This window comes from Podarcis erhardii (genome assembly GCF_964252035.2).
Source record: "Podarcis erhardii genome assembly, chromosome: 3".
Classification (NCBI taxonomy): Eukaryota; Metazoa; Chordata; class Lepidosauria; order Squamata; family Lacertidae; genus Podarcis; species Podarcis erhardii.
The window spans coordinates 114,934,205-114,954,424 of record NC_138507.1 but is presented as its reverse complement, the minus strand read 5'-3'; positions in this window follow the sequence as shown (position 1 = coordinate 114,954,424).

The following is a 20,220-nucleotide window of genomic DNA, read 5'->3' as shown; positions in this document are numbered from 1 at the left end:
GTGAATAATATGAATAATTTGCACTAAAATGGGAGTTCCTGGCTTTAGTTATTTGGCTTAAGTTTGTTGTTCCTTAATGGAAAAGGATAATTTGTGAGGACTGTCTTTATCCACAATTTAGAACTGAGCAGATGTATTTCATAGAATCATAGAGTTGGAAGAGACCACAAGGGCCATCGAGTCCAACCCCCTGCCAAGCAGGAAACACCATCAGAGCACTCCTGACATATGGTTGTCAAGCCTCTGCTTAAAGACCTCCAAAGAAGGAGACTCCACCACACTCCTTGGCAGCAAATTCCACTGTCGAACAGCTCTTACTGTCAGGAAGTTCTTCCTAATGTTTAGGTGGAATCTTCTTTCTTGGAGTTTGGAACCATTGCTCCGTGTCCGCTTCTCTGGAGCAGCAGAAAACAACCTTTCTCCCTCCTCTATGTGACATCCTTTTCTATATTTGAACATGGCTATCATATCACCCCTTAACCTCCTCTTCTCCAGGCTAAACATGCCCAGCTCCCTTAGCCGTTCCTCACAAGGCATCGTTTCCAGGCCTTTGACCATTTTGGTTGCCCTCCTCTGGACACGTTCCAGTTTGTCAGTGTCCTTCTTGAACTGTGGTGCCCAGAACTGGACACAGTACTCCAGGTGAGGTCTGACCAGAGCAGAATACAGTGGCACTATTACTTCCCTTGATCTAGATTTGATCCTACTTGAGGAGTAACGACCTTAACTTTGCTCTTGTAACATATTGCTTATGAAAAGTCAAGCAAGGCATATAACTCAGATGTAGAGCATGTCCTTAATTTATCTGCAGAAGGACCTAGGTTCAATTCTTGGGACCAAGAGTTCAAAGGATCATTTCAGAAGAACCCGTCTCCACATGGAGGTCATCAACTGATGAGGTGTGATGAACACCCTGGAGCAAACACTGTCAGGATGACAAGAATGTGGGTCTCACCAGCACAAAAATATCTCACAGGAACTCTAAGTCCCATTTCGCATCACCTTTGCCCTAGTAATGTTCAATATTAGCAGAACCTCCACATCCATTTATTATGGATTTTTCTGATGTTCAGGTTTTATCTGTTGCCGTTGACCAGATCTCAAGTTACAAAAAAGTTTCTTTGCAGTAGGCCAGGTATCTGAATTCTGAAACCATATTTTTTGCCATGTTCAGTTCTTGAAGGTATCTTATATACCAGCTTAAGTGGTAAGTAAAATAAAGAGAATGTGATGACATTCTTCAAGAAACAGCTTTAGGTCCTTGAAAATGATTATTTCAGTTTGCCTGCAACTGTAAAAATGAGTTTCAGGTAATAGCTTTTTCTTTTATATAGCAAATGATGAATGAGCGCTTAAGCAGCCACTCATCCACCAACAAAGACATAAAGAACATAAAAACTCCCCATGCTAACAGGGACTTGGAGGACTAAAGTCTCTTGATTTTTCAACCTGACGATTACACCATAAGGATGGTCATTTATCGTCACTTCTGCTTCAAACTATATATAGATTTTCACAATGAAAATCAACCCCTTCGGCACTTGCTGTTTTGTAATTCTTTTTGGAAACCCAACCCGCCAAAAATGAGTTCTGATGGTTTTTGTTGTCCACATTTCAAGTATTGTTAAATGACTGGAAGAGGTGAGATCCTGCTTTAACATTCCACCCAACTGTAACTTGGCAAAATGTAACTTGCAGCTAACTTTTAAGATGCAGAAAATTCACCATGAGGGGTCTTTACCTGATCCTTTCCATGTGGTGTGTCTGCTGTCTGCAGACTGTGCCATCGCATGGGAAAAGCATGGACTTGGAGAATGTCATATGTCTCACCATAGGAAAGGTTACAGCTTTTGATACTTTCTAGTATAGCGAATTCATCATGCGAAAGGCTGGACTGGATGAATCCCAAACCGGAATTAAGATTGCCAGAAGAAATATCAACAACCTCAGATATGCAGATGACACAACCTTGATGGCGGAAGGTGAGGAGGAATTAAAGAACCTTTTAATAAGGGTGAAAGAGGAGAGTGCAAAATATGGTCTGAAGCTCAACATAAAAAAACTAAGATCATGGCCACTGGTCCCATCACCTCCTGGCAAATAGAAGGGGAAGAAATGGAGGCAGTGAGAGATTTTACTTTCTTGGGCTCCATGATCACTGCAGATGGTGAAAGCAGTCACGGAATTAAAAGACTCCTGCTTCTTGGGAGAAAAGCAAAGATGAACCTAGATAGCATCTTAAAAAGCAGAGACATCACCTTGCCAACAAAGGTCCGTATAGTTAAAGCTATGGTTTTCCCAGTAGTGATGTATGGAAGTGAGAGCTGGACCATCAAGAAGGCTGATCGCCAAAGAATTGATGCTTTTGAATTATGGTGCTGGAGGAGACTCTTGAGAGTCCCATGGACTGCAAGAAGATCAAACCTATCCATTCTGAAGGAAATCAGACCTTGCACTTGCCGGTTCCCCACACAACTGCTTGGCCAATGTGAGAACAGGATAGATGGGCCATTGGGCTAATTTGGCAGACCCTTCTTAGGTCCTTATGTAAGGTACGGGGAGCTCAACGTGCTTTAAGGGTGGCACCATCAACAATCCAATGGTCCCCTCCACACGCCATGCCTGTCTTTCACTGACCTCACCATGCCTCCTTTCGAGCTCCTGGTAAGTGGTAGGGGCACTTTATGTTCAGAAAACAGGGGCACAACACCACCCTGCCTTCATTGCCCCACCAACTACACAAAGGTAAAAGGTAAAGAACTCCTGGACGGTTAGGTCCAGTCAAAGGTGACTGTGGGGTTGTGGCACTCATCTCGCTTTCAGGCCGAGGAAGCCGGCGTTTGTCTACAGACTGCTTTCTGGGTCACGTGGCCAGCATGACTAAACCGCTTCTGGCACAACGGAACACCGTGACGGAAACCAGAGCGCATGGAAACACCGTTAACCTTCCCACTGGAGTGGTACCTATTTATCTACTTGCACTTTGACGTGCTTGTGAACTGCTAGGTTGGCAGGAGCTGGGACAGAGCAACGGGAGCTCACCCCGTCGCCGGGATTCAAACCGCTGACCTTCTGATCTGCAAGCCCAAGAGGCTCAGTGGTTTAAGGGAATTGTGATGTAAGGCAATTGTTTCTGCTGTTCTCTTTTCACAGATGAGTGTCCTGAGCATATGATGCTAAATTGTGGAAAGGTGATATATCCCCATAAATAAAGGGCTGAATGACCCTAATCATAATGCAGAATTTGCATGGGGCCACTTTTCCCAGCAAGAGGTAGAACTTGAATTCCTAATCATCATAATATCAACTTCCATCTTAAATAATAAAATACAGATTATCACATCACATCTTGTTTTTTTTTATAAAAAAAAATCATATGTCTTCCACATTTCCAAGCTATGGGTGATCTGGATAAATCTTTTAATTGCTGTGGATCCCTGCAGTTTGAGTCTGAAAGGCCTAAACATTAACTAATTCAGAGGCGAAATGAAACCTTCTAATGCAATATTCTAAATATGTTTAGGCATGCTCCTCCCCCCCCCCCAATAATCAGATAATTATACATAACTAGTCATCATTGCTGCAAACGAATTATGCTCTGTTGAAGCATGAAAAGAGGGATCTTGGCACTCTTTGGAGTTCAGCAACTATTATTATTATTATTACTATTACGACTACTATTAGACGAAAAAGTGCCTGCTTTTAAACTTGTTAACGGCAGTTCGTGGTTTATGAGGATGGCATCTCATTTCAGCTGGGCTTCTTGGTAACTCCAGCCTAATGATGTGGTTCCTTTAAATAAACATTTGTACCCTTTATCATTAAAGAGCTCAAGTTTCCCAAAACTTGGCAAGTATAGAAGCTTGGCAAACATGAACGTTTCAGTGCCCAATGTGTGGGTCTTTTTTCTTCAGCAGACTCAAATTGCTCGTGCTGGAGTAGCCTCAGAGTTCTCCACCACAGCATCTATCTATCTATCTATCTATCTATCTATCTATCTATCTATCTATCTATCTATCTATCTAGGAGCCAGTGTGGTGTAGTGGTTAAGAGTGGTAGACTCGTAATCTGGTGAACTGGGTTCGCGTCCCCGCTCTTCCACATGCAGCTGCTGGGTGACCTTGGGCTAGTCACACTTCTCTGAAGTCTCTCAACCTCTCTCACCTCACAGAGTGTTTGTTGTGGAGGAGGAAGAGAAAAGAGAATGTTAGCCGCTTTGAGACTCCTTAGGGTAGTGATAAAGCAGGATATCAAATCCAAACTCTTCTTCATCTATCTGTCTATCATCTATATCTATCTATTTATCATCTATCTATCTATCTATCATCTATCTATCTATCTATCTATCTATCTATCATCTATCTATCTATCTATCTATCTATCTATCTATCTATCTATCATCTCTATCTATCTATCTATCTATCTATCTATCTATCTATCTATCTATCTATTTGTGTGTGAAGACCCCCAAATCCCCTCCAAAATAAATCACACAGGACACAGAATATTTGTTTAAGATTTTTGGCATTAATTTGGCCACAACTTTATTGATTACAGCATGTGAGTGGTTGCTTAGGCATTGGTTCGGACTACCTGAACCTGAACCAGCAGGAACAGGACTGACAACTGGAACCTCCAGAGGTCAGTAAGGGAAAACATACTGGGGGAGCACAGAGGCGGATTTCCATCTCTTTGTTCACCCCAGATGCTCCCAGGAACTCTAACAAGGCCCTACCCCTGAGAGGGGATCGGACAGAGCAAATCACGCCCCTGGATTCCTTTAGCGGAATTCCCTAGCAGCAGCAACAAAAAATGAGGGGCAGGCACAGCCAATCCATAATCCCCTCCACCAAAGAATGAAGCATTGCCTAACCGCCAACCTTACAAAGTTGTGACGATTTGCTACACGGTAGGCAAAAACCCAATGGCACCAGCCAATCAGCCAAGTGGCAAAATTCCTACCGGGCCCCTGCTCCAAAAATAGATGACCCCTAGACAGGCATAGCAAGGTCAAAAACACAACCTTAAATTATAGGGCATTCTGGAATCAAATCAGAAACCGGCATGGCTTTCGTAATTCTGGGACTGTCTTTGGAAAATTGGGACACTTGGAGGGTATGCTAACATTTAGACCAGGCATGGGCAAACTCGGCCCTCCAGATGTTTTGGGACTACAATTCCCATCATCCCTGACCACTGGTCCTGTTACCTAGGGATCATGGGAGTTGTAGTCCCAAAACATCTGGAGGGCCGAATTTGCCAACCTGATTTAGACATGACTTTGGTAGGAGGGTCACTGCTTCCTGAATGATGGCAGTTAACCTATTGTGCCTGGTTCAGATGTTATGGAATATAAACAGAGCCTTGTTGGGTCAGACCAAACACCCATCTGGGGCAGGATCCTGTTCTCAAAGTGACCAACCAGATGCCCACTGGAAGCCCACAAACAAGATCTGAGTGCAACAGTGCTCTCCCCTCTTGTGATTCCCAGGAACTGGTGTTTAATAAAAATAAGAATACAATAAAATATTATAATAATTCATAATGATTCCTATTAAAAAAATGAAATCAAGGTAAGGACTGCCTGCAAGTTCTTTCCAGCCTTGTCTGGACAAAGTGCTCAGAGATTATTGTCTTATACAGACTTGCCTGCAGAGCTGATATTCTGGCTTATTTGGACTCCTGTCAGAAAGAAACAAACAAACCCCAGCCGTCAAACGTTGCCGCCATGTTATCCCTTCAGATGTAAAAACCCTGATGGCAAAATATATGTGCACATAAGTTTATATGTCACACCAGTGAGTATGAAAAATAATACAATTGCAGTAAATAATATCTCCTGTATATTGTTTCTCCAGCATGGCAGTCACAGCAGAGTCTTTTGTGATGCTCTCTTGTGCATTATGACTTCCATAAAGGAGCCTCCGTCATATCTGGGAGCTACCATGCCTACTGTAGAGATTATAAGAGCTTCTCAGTCCTACTGAAAAGGGAAATAGCAGCAGTTTACAACCTGTGTCTGTCAAGAAATAGAAGAAACTCCAGATGGCATTAGGCAGGTGCATGCCACTGGTATGAAGCTGTGCATCAGATTTATTGTAACGACAATGCTATGCTCGCTGCCTTGTCTTTTCCAGATGGAAAGAGAAGAATTGCATACAGTCTAGGAGACGGAGTGCTGGGCCTTCCCAGCCTCTTCTGCTCACATTTGAATAAACATGTGTGTGTGTGAACCAGTCCTGAGAAATGACTTTCAGGGAGCTTCATCACAACTGAGATCCACCTCATGCATCAGAGCAGAGCTTTGCAAACTTTTCATGTTGGCAACACACTTTTTGGATGTGCATCGTTTCGCGACACAGTGAACCAGTTTTACTAGCAAACCGGAGGTTAAACCACCCCTTTATAAGAGATACAGACACATACGTACTGCAGCTGACACACTAACCTGTCTTGGCACACAGACTGGGAAGCTCTGCAATAGAGCAAAAGAAAGTACTGTACAAGGTGTGACCGAAAGTTCGGTGAATGGTGGAGATGCTCCTTCAGGTATACTTTGTTCACTAGAGCTTTTCTGGAATCAATTATCTTTGTCCGTAGAAATAAAATTGCCCACTGCCATGTTATGTACTGAGTTGTATAGGATCCAAAATGCAGCAGTCTGATTGGTCCTAGAACAATAGGATTCAGAATGCAGCAGTCTGATTGGTCCCAGAACAATAGGATTCAGAATGCAGCAGTCTGATTGGTCCCAGAACAATGCAGCAGGATGATTGGTCTGCAGGAGTCACCCAATCCAGCTCCAGATGGAAGTGAATCCACAACCTGATTGGCCTACAGGAGAATTCCGGAATTAGCCAATCACATGCAGCCCATTGTGTAAATAATGTATACAAAGCAGATACTTTGAGGGGACATTTATTCCTCCTCACCACTATGAGCTGAATAAAGAGCATGAAATCCACTGTCGACTCTGAGTATATTTCATGCCAGGAGCTTATCCCTGTCCCGGCAAGGAATGAGTCCCCTCTGAGGAGTCAGTCCTCTCTTCCTTACAGTGATGACATCCTTCCCTGAGACCCTCATTCTCTTTGATGATGGAGGAGCTGTGACTCTGGGGGGTGAGATACCACCTTCAGTTCCCTGAAGACTTCATATGCCACTGTTGTACCACTTCTCTCCCCACCCCAGTGTCTACAGCCCCTCTTTACACCCACATTTCCATCTCCATCTTGAGGTCGCTGATCCCCTGAAATCTACTTAATTGAGCCCCCTTGTCTCTTTTAAAAGTGCGGCTCATCTGCATTTCGTCAGGCACTGCTATAATTAAAGCCTGTTGTAAAGAGAGTTATTACAGGTATGTTTTATGACTTGCCAACGACCGGCCGAACATAATAAGGAGCCTAAATGAGTTTTCTTCCATCGTATGTACCTTGAGCCTGCATGCTAGCACCGAATGAACAATTCAGCCACAACCTTCTAAATGGGGAGGCCCGCAGTTCACAAGAAACAGGTTCTTCCAAACCAACCTATGTACCATTTGGTTCGCTTAGAACACACTATCAATGATTTATTTTAGAAATGGTTATTGCTGATTTATTGTGGATAATTTGTGGAGTAACTTCACTTGCAGATATTGCAAATGTAAAAACATTTCACGTGCAGGAATTGGCAGGGGGATAGACAGTTGATGGTTAAGGATAAAATATGTTTAAAAACAACACAAAACTATTGTAATTTAAGGTTAACTGCAAGGAATGGGACAAACTAAGAAAACAAAACAGCAACAAGAGGAAACTTTGGATTTATCAAGAAACCAATTTTTGGAAGAAGAAAATGCATTACATTTGTCTTAATCTGTGACTGATTTGGTAAAATTTGGAAAATCAATAAAAATAATTTGGTAAAAAAAAAATCCACAAAAATCCACACAAAGTATAAATATATCTCCCCACAGAACTACAGTTCTCAGCGTGGTTTAACAGTCACTGTTCATAGGGAACTCTCAGAACTTTAGTCTGTGAACCGAATAAGGGCCGCCTTACATCTCTCGCCATCCTTAACAAACTACAGCTCCCATAATTCTTTTGGTTGTGGGGGGGAAGGTGGGGAGAGATGACTGTTTAAAGTGGTATCACAGAGCTTTAAATTTATGGTGTGACTAAGATGGACCCTCCATTTCCATATTCTCCAACTACCGCCACTTGCAGCTTCAGGGGACTATGAAACCCTGGTGGTCTCTTGGCATCTCTCCCCCCCCCCCTGAAAAGAATAATATCCTAAAACCAGCCTGGTGGATAATTCTTCCCCAGATAAACCGGCCCCTTTATTTCCTCACAATGAGCTATTGTGCGGCCGCCTGAGGTTTTATTTCCCCTTCTTTCCCCCCTTTCAACACATCTGCAAGCGAGGGACGCACTGCATCACAGAGACAAGTACATTGAGGAGTCATTTTCAGAGGAGAGGTCACCGGAGGAGACTCCAATTCGAGTTCCTGGCTTCCCAGGAAAGTGATCTGCCACCAAGCGAAAGAAGCTGTTCCAGTCGCTCCTCCATGCAGAGCCTGCATAATGCTTAAACCACGAATTCTTTTACAGGTGCTTTGTTGCCTACCAGCAGATACCATCCATTATCACGGCAGACAATGGGATGTGGAGGAGACGGACGCAGCGGTCACGTCGGCAACATGAATTATCTCCTGATCCTGTCCTCTGGTAACGTTTTGGCCGCCAAACACCCCACTTTGAAAAGGAGTCGGGAACTGGCTGGCTGGCAGAGAGAGAGAGAGAGAGAGAGAGAGAGACACACACACACACACAGTCACCTGTTCTATGATTCTATTCCCATTGTTGGATCAGGTAGACAATCTATAAATAGCCCTCCCTCTCTGCGTACACCTTTCTCCCTTTGCGTTTTCCTTATTAGGCACTGAGGCAAGTTTCTGCCATGTGTCAGGGGCAGATGGGGCTCATCCACCTGGGAAGGTAGCCCATCTAGGAGATGGAAAACTCTGATCCTAAACATTGCTGGCAAAGGAGTAAACCCTATACAAGTCCAGAGTGGAGTCCCTAAGAACGTCGGATGGCATCTTGGACACCTCCTTCCAGCAACTCCTGCAGCCAGGCTGGTGCCAAATGTATTGCTCTGCTTTCCTTTGGACCACATCAACAAGGCCGAGATGAGGGTCTTGCCATCTGGGCCTCCAGACACAGGGCCTTCTCAGTAGTGGCACCCACCCTGTGGAACGCCCTCCCACCAGATGTCAAAGAGAACAACTACCAGACTTTTAGAAGACATCTGAAGGCAGCCCTGTTTGGGGAAGCTTTTAATGTTTAATAGACTATTGTATTTTAATATTCTGTTGAAAGCTGCCCAGAGTGGCTGGGGAAAGCCAGCCAGATGGGCAGGGTATAAATAATAATAAATTATTATTATTATTATTATTATTATTATTATGACTAGGCTTGTGTCCCAGGGAGGTCACTTTGGTGCGGCTAACACAGCGGTTTGCCTTCACCCCTGGAGGTTGCACTCCATTGTCTCTCGAGACAGCCGGATGCCAAACAACAACAAACAAACCACAAATTATTGGGAATGCTGCTACAACGAGAACATCTTAAAGAGCAAGGAGCACCAGCCAGCAATGGTAGGAATTTCACAAGGAAGGGAGAGAGTTTGGATGTGTCTCTGTACACAGAGCCCACAGTGAGGTCCTGTGCCTCCTCAGATATCCATGCAATGCATGAGAGACAGAGAGGGAGAGGAGGGGGGAAGAGAGCACTGTCTGTCTGTCTATCTCCATATACATATTTGTGTGTACATCTATTAAGCGCTGGAGCTTGGCCTGTTAAAGGCTACATCTGGCCACTGCTGTATGCATACTAATAGCATCATTACAGCCTAGTGGCTTGGAGAGGGTGTTTACTTTGTTATGGTTCCCATCACCTTCTAGAGCAGAATTGTTAATAGGAGGTTTTAAATTCAAATAGCATACAGGGCTAATTTTCTTGTATTTGCCCAAAAAATTAGGTTACACGGTTCATCTCATTTCTCCCGTCCATTTCCCTCCTCCCTCCCCCACCTCGGCTTCTCTCCCATAAGGGGGTGGTGCTCCTTTCTGGAGAGTACTTCTTTTTCATGACATTGAACTTGACCCCGTCTAACCTCCTTATAATGAGTGAATTGAAAACATCTCCCTTTGGAATGTGGCTTGCAGATCCTGGCTGTGCCAAAAGGGTTGCTGCCCGCCCCTCCCTACACACCCACCCACTGGCACTTGAAATATTAAAGGGGCAGGATCCTTTTTGGAGACCAGGACCAGAGTGATTACTCAATCCCATTGAAGACCCGCAGACCCACAATTCCTTGTTAGAGAGTCACTTTTCTTAATTAAACATCCCCTCTGCTGGAGATTATAGCTCGGGGTCCGTGCATTGTGGAAGCATTCCCTTGGCATCTGATAGTCAAATAGAAGCAAGCAAATATATCTCTGTATTTAAGGACACCCCCTTACACACACAAATTTGCAAGAGGGACATTCCAGCCTTTCACATGGGTATGGAGAACCTTAATACTGGCAAGATAACAACTGGGATTCTGGTACACGCAGCAAATGTCTATTCACAAACAGAGATGGGGGTTTGTCTACACAACTTAAAACCCTACATGAACCAAAGCACAGCTAGCTTTTAAAATCTGCTGCACAAAATTTGTTTTGTGCAAGAAATCTGTGCACAAAAATGGGGTGTATGTGTGCATATATTTGCGAAAATAACAAACAAAAATGCATCATATGAGGACTGCATAATATGTATAATATTATGTACTAAAACTGGATATGAATTAAGAGAAATGCTCGCAAGAATGCTGACAATTTTTTTAAATGAATTTTTATGTGGCAATGTGGAAAACTGAATGGAAGTTCTGAAAAATGAGGAACCGAAGACACTTCCAGAAACCTTTTTTTTAGTGGGATTCACATACCAGCAAATTCAGGTTGTGCAATTATAGATAATCCGGTGGTCTTTCACACCTTTCCTAAGCAACTGGATTTTTATTTTTGCAGTAAGGAAAGTGATGGGGAAATGCACCCGGGAATGTGAGAGATCACTTGCTTTGATGCGACGCCATCTAACTTCCCTGAAAAACGGAATGAATGGTAATTAAATAACCAATATACAGTGGTACCTCGGGTTACATACGCTTCAGGTTACAGACTCTGCTAACCCAGAAATAGTGCTTCAGGTTAAGAATTTTGCTTCAGGATGAGAACAGAAATCGTGCTCCGGCAGCGCGGCAGCAGCAGGAGGTCCCATTAGCTAAAGTGGTGCTTCAGGTTAAGAACAGTTTCAGGTTAAGTACGGACCTCCGGAACGAATTAAGTACTTAACCCGAGGTACCACTGTAGTCTAATTTCCCTGCAAACAAATCAGGATGAATGTTCAATAAACGGGTCATCTGGAATTGCTCGGAAAGAACCAGTATTGACAGAAGCATCCAAGCCCTATTCACACATATCAGGGAAGCTGTTGCCGATGTATCTGCACTTATCCTCCTTAGGGGGGCAAATGCCCCTGAAATTCAATATTCTTATTGTTCTGAACTTGTCTACTAAAGAGTTCTCTGTGTGTATAAAGGGTCAGGTGAGAGGCCAACTCTGTAGGTGACTTCAGTTAGAGGAGCTGAGGCTTCTTGCCAGAAACTTTTGAGCCTGCCGTGCTGATTCCAAACTATCAGACAGGTGATTCAGTGTCTGGAAGTATAAGACCAATTTTGATGCAGGGAAAGCTTAGTGCCATAAAACGGGATGACACACTTGGATTTCGTAGGTTTAAAAAAAGGAAAAGGACCCCTGACTGTTAAGTCCAGTCACGAACAACTCTGGGGTTGCGGCACTCATCTTGCTTTACTGGCCGAGGGAACCAACGTTTGTCCACAGACAGTTTTTCCAGGTCATGTGGCCAGCATGACTAAGCTGCTTCTGGTAAAACCAGAGCAGTGCAAGGAAATGCTGTTTACCTTCCTGCCGGAGTGGTACCTATTTATCTACTTGCACTTTGACATGCTTTTGAGCTGCTAGGTTGGCAGGAGCTGGGACCGAGCAACAGGAGCTCACCCCGTCGCGGGGATTCGAACTGCCGACCTTCCAATACATGTGCATTAAAACAGAGATTGCCTCCGCGTTTGCCCATTCATAACTGGGATTAATATTGAACCCATGATGCAGTACGACCACGAGGGACATAGTCATGCTACGTGGTGCAACTGTGAGTGAATAGATAGTCACCAAAGTATCATATGGCTTGTGCAAATGGGCGGTCTAGGACAAGGAAAATAGATTTACCGGAAAAGCAGATTTCTAGAAATAAGTTCTGCTAGAGAGTTTGTGCACCGATAACCATCATTTAGAAATTTTGCTGAAATTGGACACTGAATTATTCCTCCTGACCTGCAACAGAGCAGTGCCTTCCCTTTCAAAGTCCCCCCCAAATCTGAGCTGGAGCCCCTATCTGACTATTGCAAAAGGTTTCAGTGTAGGCTTAGCTTTTGGTTATTTATTTTAAAAAGCCACCTTTCCTCAAAAAGCAGTTCAAATCAGCTTGCTATCAATTAAAGCTTGTTAACTGGGGAATAGTTGAGCCTGCATCTTTTGTAGCTTGAGGTTCGATTCTGCACTTCTTGTCTGTGTTTAATAACTCACCCTGAGTCTTTTGAACAGGGCAGGCATCAAATCCAGCACGACTCTAAAGCGTCGAGCATCATCAAAACCCCACTGATTTCAATGGGAGCAAGATTTAAGCTCATGTGTAATGTCAATTCAAAATGCATCTCTCTGCTTCTTTCGTGCCTGCCATGATTACGTCAAAACTGAAATTTCAGTGTTGGTGGCATTCTCAGTGTTCCAGTGGCCAATAAATGGCAAAGGTGAACATTTTTAGTTTATCTTCATTTTTCACCATTCCCCAGCTTTAGGTATCAAAATTTCAAATTTACTTGAGTTCTCCCGTTACCGAAATTATTTTGGGATTGCATATCTGTTCCATATCTTTCTTAGAAGACAAGTCTTTTTTAAAAATAATTATAATAATATAAAAACAACAACAACAACAACAACAACACACCCCAAATAAATGTTTTTTTTCCTTCCTTCCGTTCTTTTTTTATTTATCCTTGTGGGTGGGGGTGGGCTTGTGTCTTGTCTTACGTAATGCACACAAAAACTGGAGCTGACTCCAGGACTTAGCAGTGCCAGGCAATCGGAGAGCAAATTCTTCCTTTTTAAGGCATCGACCGCAAGCCTGTTCATGTTTCTTTCATTTTTAAAAAATAAAACACACACACATGCACACAAAGGCTGCGACGCAGAAGAGGAACTGATGGGAGACAGCTGAAAACAGCCAGCCGTTACAAGGTCCAGCCCGGCTGGCATCTGATCTTAATCATAATATATTCTATGTCTGGTTTGTCAGAATCTATCACTCAAGAGTCCCTTCAATGGACAGTAATTTGAGGTGTGGCTTATTAGATCACACGATCTTATGAATAATAAAAAGTTATGGAAAATTGCGCCTCGGCCCTGCTATCCAATTTCCACCGGTGTCACCCACTTTAGAGGCGAAGCGGCATGTTTATGCATGATTTTCTGTTTCATATGTATTGACTAGATCATTTTCCCTGTTGTCCTGAGAATTGATGACACACACTGTATTAAGAATGATGACCTCCGCGAGGGGGATAAGCACTTTCTCCAGATTACACTATTGTCAAAACATATTGAAATTTCCTTTACACATGTTAGGGCCGTATTTTTCTGCCTGAAAAAACCCAGGCTCAGGTAGATTCTTGTCAGATTCAGCAGATCCCGAGGACTGCTGGTTTGGCTCGTATGTGTGTGTGTGTCTGTGGGGACATTTCTGCGTGACCAATATCAGCAACAGCCTTTCTGAGACATTCGAGAAATGCCTCACAGACAGGCGGAGGGCACGAGGGGTGGTTTTTCCTCCTTTCCACGTTTTCACTATACATTGAAAACACTACAACATCATTTTAAAATCATCGTGGTTTCCCCTATACAATTCTGGGAGATATAGGGTGTTGTTGTTCTTTTGTATTGAATTTTCATTAAATTTCAGAAATTCGAATGAATTATCTTCAACGAAGATACACATTTCCCACAAACAGTTTGACTTCCCACCCTTACCTCCAGGACGATTTTACAGTGGTACCTCAGGTTAAGTACTTAATTTGTTCTGGTGGTCCTTTCTTAACCTGAAACTGTTCTTAACCTGAAGCACCACTTTAGCTAATGGGGCCTCCCGCTGCCACTGCACCGCTGCTGCGCAATTTCTGTTCTCATCCTGAAGCAAAGTTCTTAACCCGAGGTACTATTTCTGGGTTAGCGGAGTCTGTAACCTGAAGCGTATGTAACCTGAGGTACCACTGTATTATTAACCCACCCTGCTGCAGTATGTAGCATACTTGTATCTCATCCTTTATTTCTGCTATTGCAATTGCTGTCATTTATTTCCCTTCCTCCGCTTAAATTTTGAATCCTGCTCGCAGCTTCATTTTGGCTAGACTTCTTCCCCAGATAGTCCAAAAGGGGGTCTCCACTCTTCAATAAAAAGTTTGTAGTTTTGATCTTTTGCTCTTGCTGTCAGTTTTGCCATTTCCGCATAATGGATCCCTTCTTCCTTGCTTGGAAGTTCTCATTCCTTCTGTTTCTGTAGTTTGTTGAAGGAGCTGGGAGTTGTTAGGAGGTCCCTTCCCTCAAAGAGCCACCATTCCTAAAGTTCCCTGTAAAGAAGTATGGAGCTTCTTCTTCTTTGGTGATCACTCGTAGCTTCCATGAACATGGTCTTAACGGTGCGTCAGTAAGTGACTGTGGAGGCCAATTCTGGATCCACACATCCTTCCACAGTGAGGACATGAGTTTCCAGGTGGGAGTTGATCACGGTGTGGATTTGCCAAGCGTGCCTTCTTCTTAGCATGTTTCTCCCTTTCATCCTGAGTTTGAGCATCTTCAAGGTCCATGACACCTTTGGTAAAGGTTGTTCTCCAACTGGAGCGCTCTCAGGACAGTGTTTCCCAGTTGTCAGTGTTTATACTGCATTTAAAAAAAAAAATGCCTTGAGACAGTCTTTAAACCTTTTTTGTTGACCACCGATATTACGCTTTCCATTTTTAAGATGGGAATAGAGTAGTTGCTTTGGAAGATGATAATCAGGCATCCACACAACATGACCAGTCGAACTAAGTTGATGTTGAAGAATCATTGCTTTGACACTGGTGATCTTTGCTTCTTTCAGTACACCAGTATTAGTTCACCTGCCGTCCTAAGTGATGTGTAAAAAAACTTCAGAGATCATACCCCATCTGGGCCCCACTCCCAAAAGCATTGCCCAATGAACAACACCGGATAAGACATCCAGTCCAGTCCAGTTCTCCATTGGATGGCTAATGGTTGGAAAGTGGAGGGCGGCTAGACCTCTCAGCTTCGTCTCTGGACCCACCTTGCAATGGAACTGCCCAATGAGAAATGTCCGTGCTGCATTTGTTTGGCACAATTCAAATATTCAAAGTCCTGCAGCACCTTTGTGTGAGCATGGCCATTGGGTTACAGCTTGCAGAGGCCACATTGTAAGAGCAACTCTGCCCTACCGTACATATGTTAGCCCTTTAATTCCAAGCACCAATATTCCTCAAGAAACAAAGTTTGCATGATATTTGGGAGTTACAAAAATTGATGAATTGATTCGAGGGCAAGCTCTCTTAGCATCTTGTTCATTATGGAGCACTAAGAAAAGAGAGAACTCCACTTTTGAACTGATTCAACAACCTCCCACCCACCTCCCATATTTTCCTATTGTCTTGCAGCCAAATTACACTAGTCAGTGTGTGAGCTGTTATCTTATGACACTTATATCACCACGAGCAGCATAAATAGCCTTTTTTATATAACAAAAATCAGATTGAAGAGATTCTATTTTAAGTGAATTATGCAAACAAACTTCTTATCCGAAAAGCCAGTAACGAAATCCAAAAGCTTAACCTAAAGGTACATCGAAAGTGTTTATGTGCATGTGTGTGTGACTTATACTGAATATTCAGGTATTTACCTAAGTCCTGAGATAAGCACTACTCAAAGAACAAATAGAAAGTTGGAACAGTGACGCTGTCCATCACTTCTTCCTTCGGAGGAGAGATGCTTCCAGGGTTATTTAACTAATGTGTTTGTTATATACAATGGACTCTCGGGTTGCAAACGTGATCTGTGTGGGAGGCACGTCCACAACCCGCAGCATTCACAACCCATAGTGCCACATCTGCGCATGCACAGGTTGCGATTCAGTGCTTCTGCACATGTGAAAAGCGTGGTTTAGCGCTTCTGCGCATGTGCAAGTGCCGAAACCCAGAAGTAGCCTGTTCCAGTACTTCTGGGTTTCGTCCGTATCCCGAAAATGCATAACCTGAAGCGTCTGTAACCCGAGGTATGGCTGTACAGGGGGAGAGTTGCATTAGGCAACATTACATAGAATACAAAGAGATGTATTTTAAGATTTTTAAACATGGGTTGGGGTATACGTGTGTGAGACCAGAGTTCTTCTAAATGAACAATGCCAGCCCTCATCAGAATGAGGCCCACCTCAAGAAGCTTTTAAGATTTTGGGGGGCCATCAAAGGGTGGGACATGGCTCAGTTATTTAGCTGCTTATTACAAACCCTTCAAGTGTCCTGATTTTCCAGGGACAATCCTGGAATTACAAAAGCCATCCCGGGTTCCTGCCTCCTCCCTTGGGCAACTCATAACAGCAAGGAGGAGGATAGGCTGCAGCCACCAAGGCCCGTTCCTGTCTGATGCGCCAACCCTAAAAGGTAGGCACAGGGCAGGACCATCCTGGGTGAGAAGAAAGGAGGGGCAAAGCAGAGCAGAACAAACCTCATTTTTAAAAAAATGCTTTGTGCATCGGGGTCTAATTTTGCCCCTTTCAGAAACTTGTTCATTGGTCTGTGTTTTACTTTTGGCAAATCTACCAAAGAATAAAATCAAATAAAATCAGGATTGAAGGGTTTGCCGAGGACAGTGGAGAGCATGTGCGCTGTGCCCCATTGGGGCAGTGGTGGCGGGACTTTTCTGGCAGGAAATGATTTTTATTTTGGGAGGGGAGGAGGTGTCAAGGAGGGTCAGTTGGTGGGGAGTCAGAAACATTCCATCTGAGGAATGTTGGAGGGTGTGTTATTACAATTGTGCCACCATGCAGGGAAGGCGCTCAGTGTCGTGGGCTGCTTTGGAGTAGGAGAAAGAACAAATCTCAGGGCTCTTTTTCCCCCTATCCTTTTTCTCTTCCTCCATCTCCCTCTTTCAATCCCTCTCTTCTGAACGGAGGCCTCTTGTTAGATCCCTGCACGAAAGCGCCAGGTGAGAAAGCTTATGCTGGCAAGAGATATGCAGAGGCTTCTAATTGAAATTAATTACATACCCTTTTCCATTTTCCATTTCCCCCTTTTCTTTTCTTTTCTTTTTTTTTCGAGAAAGGGAAAAAAAGAGAAAGAATCCAGACAGGTGGAATCACTCCTGACTCTTAAGTTACCGAATCAAGTCCGGGCCCCTGTAAATCCATTCCAGTCAAACGCTTGACTCTCGGGCTCACCTCCCCCAAAGTCAAGCTTTGTCCTCCTCCGGAACATTCCTTCACGACCTTCCCCTGCTTCAAATCAGACGCCGGGGGCCCTCCCTCCCTCCCCCCCAGGTCATCCTGGCTGGGTGCCCATCCACACATTTGCGTCTGCCTTTTTGAGTGTTTTCAGAAGCCCATTAAATTGTGCCTTGGCAGGCCAGACATATTCAACTCGCCCTAAGACCCGACGAGAGAAGGTTATCGAATTCCCTCGTTCTTGCCAGATGCATAAAAAAAGAAGAAAAGAAAGAAATCCTCAGTGCAGCTACAAAAAGGAGAGAAAGCAGCGTGGGGAGGGGGGAGCTGTGCTGTTGTACAGAATAAGGCCATGGGGCTTGTAAACCTGTCTGTGGCTATGCCCATGGGGCACGGCTTCGTATAGAGCTTTTAGGAGGGCCTGGGGATCGGCGCTTGCCCTCCTTGACGGAACCATACTAATGTGCATTATGATAATTGTTAGGTCCTTTCTAGAGGGTATTTTGGAAGAAACAGGGTTGGCGTTATTTGTGGAAAAGGGCTGGCGCTGGCTTTAAATCTCCCAGGCTCTGACAGCTTCTTTTTGATGGGGGTGGCCATTCTGAAATAGAGGCCTTGACACGTTACCACAGGGCAGTGGCTGAATCTTTCCCAGCCCAGGGAAAGAGAGATAGAAAAGGAAAAGGCAGAGAATGAACAGCACAATTCTGTAGATGTCTGCTCAGAAGTGAGGACCTTTAAGTTCAGTGGAACTGTCTCCACCCTCTCTTGTTGTTGTTGTTTAGTCGTTTAGTCGTGTCCAACTCTTCGTGACCCCATGGACCAGAGCACGCCAGGCACTCCTGTCTTCCACTGCCTCCCACAGTTTGGTCAAACTCATGCTGGTAGCTTCAAGAACACTGTCCAACCATCTTGTCCTCTGTCGTCCCCTTCTCTTAGTGCCCTCCATCTTTCCCAACATCAGGGTCTTTTCCAGGGAGTCTTCTCTTCTCATGAGGTGGCCAAAGTATTGGAGCCTCAGCTTCAGGATCTGTCCTTCCAGTGAGCACTCAGGGCTGATTTCCTTCAGAATCGAGAGGTTTGATCTTCTTGCAGTCCATGGGACTCTCAAGAGTCTCCTCCAGCACCATAATTCAAAAGCATCAATTCTTCAGCGATCAGCCTTCTTTATGGTCCAGCTCTCACTTCCATGCATCACTACTGGGAAAACCATAGCTTTAACTATACGGACCTTTGTTGGCAAGGTGATGTCTCTGCTTTTTAAGATGCTGTAGAACCTATGACTACAATCTTCTGTACACTGTTTGGAAGCAAGGTCCACTAACACACTTCAAAAGAAGGCTTTATAGGACTAGCTACAAGAGATGTAGCTGAATAGGGTGTAGAATGAGTGGCAATGATTCTAACTGCGTCTGGGAGATCGCATGTCTGGATGTTCTTCAAAAATCCCCGCAAGCAGGAAGGGTAGCACAGTCAGGCTAGAGCCTAGCTGCCTGAGACACTAGCTTTCTATTTGCACAGAGGGCTTTTTGTTTTGTTTGTTTGTGTTGGGAGGTGTTTGAAAATGGCACGATTCGCCTGTATTTTCATGTGGACAGAAAGTTCAAGTCAGTTCTCGAAAAAATAATAATAATTAGGAGGTCCCCTTAGAAAGAGGGTTCCCTGTTCTTAAAATCAGCAGCTCTGCCAATGAGTCTTCTGGGTTCAGTAGAGTTCAAAGTCCTAGCAAACCTTACAATGGATTCAAATTACAAGAAAGGAGATTCCGACTAAACATTAGGAATAATTTTCTGACAGTAAGAGCTGTTCAGCAGTGGACTCTCCTTCCTTGCAGGTTTTCAAGCAGAGGTTTAATTCTTAATTCTTTTCAATTCTATGATTCTGTGAGATGGGGAGCCAGGAGCCAAAGACCATAGGAAGCTGATGTTTTGTTTTAGTCCATCCATGGGTGATGGTCCTGCCTGCCCTAGAGAGACAGTGTGCCACAATTTGTGACCTACTGTTGTTAGAATGATCTTTGGTCAACCCAAGATAATCTTCAGCTCACCTGATCGGGATCATATTTGACCGGGCTTGTGGTTGTTTTCCCCCCACGTTCCTTTCTGTCAACACCCTAATCCGGGCTTGTCTGTGTCATGAGAAATGCATGCAGGTGAGTTCCCTGCCAGAAGATGCACATAAAAAAAAGATACGCCTCCCTTTCTGTAGCAAGACGAAAGACCGACTCAACTTTGGAACACTGAGCAGAATCGCAGTCTTCAGAAAGGTGTCATTCATGCACACAGCCTCACAGTCAGTGAGGATCAGAGTGCAAATTCCAAATGACAGCAATTCGGACCTTCAACATTGTTTGGCTGTTTACATTTAAATGCACCAGCCCCTGGCACCTGGAATTGTTGCAAGCTGATGCAGGAGAAGATCTGTGAGCAAAATCATGGGAGGAAGAGGTCTTTCAGGACCAAGATGAAACTCTAAAGCTCTCTTGTTATTTTTTGCTCTTGGATGCTGGATGTCGTTTACATAAACTTGTTCTATTTATCACATACCCTCCAACATTTCTCTGATG